Consider the following 3,968-nt stretch of genomic DNA (forward strand, 5'->3'; position numbering starts at 1 on the left):
TTCAAGTTTTGACAATTATGAATAAATCCACTCTGAAACTCCCTGTGCATGTTTTTACGTGGATATATTTTTCAAATCATTTGGGTAAATACCAAGGAGAACAATAGCTGGATCATGCGGTAAGAGTATGATTAGGCTTTAAGAAACTGTCTTATAAAGCAGCTGTATTATTTTGCCTTCCACCAACAATGGATGGGAGTTCCCATTACTCCACATCTTTGCTGGCATTTGATGTTGGTACCTTAGATTTTCCCCATTCGAATAGTTGTGTAGTGACATCTTATTGCTGTATTAATTTGCAGTTTTCTAATGACATGTGATGTTTGAATACAAATTTTTAACACATAATTTGTATGTGTATGTGCATGTATATGTATATACAATCAATTTTGGCACCATATAGTTCTTAGCTCTAAAAAAAGAGCAGTATTTTATAGCGTGAAAGCACATGAGTATATATATGTATATTAATTGAACATATAATTCAAATGTGTAATTGAACATAATATATGCCTAATACTCTACATATATTAATTAAATACCAACTACAGATGAGAGGAGAAAGTAATGAATGATGTGACACTTTTTATTTAAACAGTCATAGGTTAATATTCAAATGCAGCTAATTTTAGTAAAGCTAAATATATTTGACTAAGAAGATAACTTCTAATCAATTGCAATGTTACCATTTTTCCTGAATATCAGCTAGATTAATGATGACAATTTCCACCTTAATATGGATCCCCTTGTTTGTTTTCTTCTATTTTATTTTTATAACACTATAAATATCTATACTTTCTATAAAACTATTTTTCTTTATTACATGGTTATCTCTCTTCCTAAATAATCCTCACCCATGCTTATAACAAATGCCATTCAGAGAGTACTATTAAAGTCTTATCATAATCCAATATACCTTTGTAAGTGGTTATCTATATTTCAAATGATCACTCAGACTCCAAAGTCTCCTTCTCCTCTTTATCATGGCTCTAATTGGATATAACTGGATTGAATATTAGGATTTGTCTTAGGTTAAGCTACTCAGAAGCAGTACCTTGACAAGAATTAATGTGCAAGTTATTACATACTAAGTGAATGGTGGAAGCAGAATAAAAAAGATGAGGCAGGCAAGGATGCAGTTTTAAGAAAAATCTGGCCAAGCCTTTTCCTTTTGGGTTAAATCATTTCTATTCCATCCTCTTACTTCTATATTTCCCTATCTGCCTCTTATTTTTCCTTTCCAGTCTATTTAACTTTACATTTTTGAGCATTCAGCTTTTGCAATCTAGCTTATGGGGATACAATTGCGAGACAAACTTTTTTTTTGAACACCAAATCATTTCATAACCTTGCCTCTCTATCCAACACTGGCTTGGAATCCCAGTACCTCTTCAATCCTCGCATATTTGAGACTCATCTCTTCAAGTCTGATTTGCTCAGAAAATGGTGAGGTTCGAGGTCCCAGATTTTACTCTGACAGTGTTTATGCAAGAACACATAGACATCATTAAATAACTTAGCAATTGGTTTTTATTTTCACTTTTCCTTTTTAATGATAAATAAAACTGGATGATATATTAGGATTTGTCTTAAGCTTTTCAGAAGTAGTATGTTAACAATAATTAATGTACAAGTTCTTAAACACTAAGTGAATGGTGGAAGCAGAATAAAAAGATGAGGCAAGCCATGGTGCAATTTCAAGCAAAATCCTGTGAAACCTTTTCTTTTTGGGTTAAATCATTTTCATGCCATTCTCTTACGTCTATGTTGCCCTGTCTGCCTCTTCTTTTTTCTTGTCCATTTCTTTAACTTGAAATTTTACATTTTTGAGTGCTCAGCTTTTGCAGTCTAGCCTATAGGGATACAATTGTGAAACAAACATTTTTTTTTTCAAATGTAGTAGAACACAGACAAAAATAAAATTTTAAAAAATATAAGATTTCAGATAGGTTATTTCTGAGAAGGGAGGCTAACTGAGATCAGGTGGACTAAAAATGCCTAACTTAGAATATCTTTGAGTGGGATGTAATGGCAAAGAAACAGATATGGAATAGCATCTTTCATGCAGAAGACACTAAGCAAATGCCGAAGATGAAAATTTATTTAAGGAGGAGAAAGTAGACCTATTTAGCTGTGGCAAGGGAAAGAGGTCTCAGATATTTATGAAAGCAAATTCCTATATGGTCTTATAGTCATAGCAAAAAAATTAAATTTTTTAAAAGTTGATAGGATGCCACTAAAGATGTTGACTTTTGTTTTTTAATCTTGTTATGTTTGTTGTATGGAAAGTAAACTGTATAAGGTGAGCATAGCTGTAGGGAGGATCATATTTTAGATAATGTAAGGAAGAAATATTGATGACATAAATTCGAGTGTTAGTTGCAGTTGTAAAAGTTTCTCACAAAGAAAACTTTCCACTGTTATTTGCAGTTGTAAAAGGTTCTCACAAAGAAACCTTTTCAACTTGGTTTTCTTCTTTCTGTCAAGGCTTATAACCTTGTATTTTTACTGTATAACTATTTTAAACAGTTGTTCTACAAGGCAAAATACATAGCTTGAAAAATTATTTAGCATGGAAGCATTCCAATACCAGCAGACCTATTCTGGCAATTAATAGATTCTCTATTTTTAAAAAAATAGTCATTTGATTTATTCAGGGTTTGTGTCATGCCCATTTATTCTAGTCCCTATGAGGATTTCTAACCCTTTATTCCATACTAAGTACTAAGGTAGTGTATTAGTCTTCTACAGCTGCCATAGCAAAATACCAGAGTCTGGGTGGCTTAAGCAATAGAGATTTATGTTCTCACGGTTCTGGAATCTGGAAGTCCAAGAGAAAAGTGTTGTTAGATTTGGCTTCTTCTGAGGTTCCTCTCCTTGGCTTGCAGGTAGCATCTTCCTGCTGGGTCCTCACATGGCCATTTCTCTGTGCATACATGCCCCTGGTGTTTCTTTGTATGTTCAAAATTAATCTTCTCATAAGGATGCCAGGCATATTGGATTAAGACCTATTCCCAACAGCCTCATTTTAACTTAATCACCTCTTTAAAGGCCCTATCTCCAAATAGAGTCATATTCTGAGGTACTGTGTATAGAGATTCAACATATGCGTTTTGGGGGGACATAATTCAGTCCATAATAGGGAGCCTGTTCGTATACTGACTACCTGGATCTGTGCCCATTGCCTATTGCCAGATCCTTTGATAATGAACATTATCTAGATTGTTTTTCTCCAGTAAACCTATGTCTTACCTGTACATTGACTTTTTCTACTGTTTATTCTTTTCATACTGTCATTCCACAGCCTATCCAAGGTAGGTATCTAAGCATCAAATCCTATTTGCTGTTAAGGTCTGAAATACTTTATTAATTATTTCATATGATATCTGCTCTATGTAGAAACTTTTTGATACTTTGGAACTTAATTTTATAAAAAAGGATGACTTTGCCTCATTTAAAGTTGAAGTTAATAGAAAAAAAAATGCATAGACGTTTCTATTACATCAGTGATGCAACATATAAACTTATTTCCCAAGAGTCACTTAAGTGAAATAGAGGGAATGGAGGTCAACTTGCTGAGCAATGAGAAATGACTGGGAAATAAAGAGTTCAAAACAGAGAATTCTTTGTAGATGCTACTCTTTAAAGCAAGAAATCTTAATAACTGGAGCCTTTGGGCCTTCTAAGCATGTTTGTTAATTTTTTTCTTATATTCCTTAATTTAATCAATATTCATTGAGTGGCTGCTACATGTCAGACACTGGAATGCTGTGGAATGTAACAGAATGGCTTATGGGCTTGCCATCATGGAATTTAGTCAGAGGGGAAGAAGAGACAGAATAAACAGGTAGGCAAAATGTGAGATGGTCATAAGTGTCGTGGAGAAAAATAAGGTAAGAAAACAGAAAAGAAAGTAGAAAGGGATGGTGCAATTTTCAACAAAGTGATCAGAGACAGCTTCTCTAATA

The sequence above is a fragment of the Saimiri boliviensis genome, chromosome 4 (genome assembly GCF_048565385.1).
Source record: "Saimiri boliviensis isolate mSaiBol1 chromosome 4, mSaiBol1.pri, whole genome shotgun sequence".
Lineage (NCBI taxonomy): Eukaryota > Metazoa > Chordata > Mammalia > Primates > Cebidae > Saimiri > Saimiri boliviensis.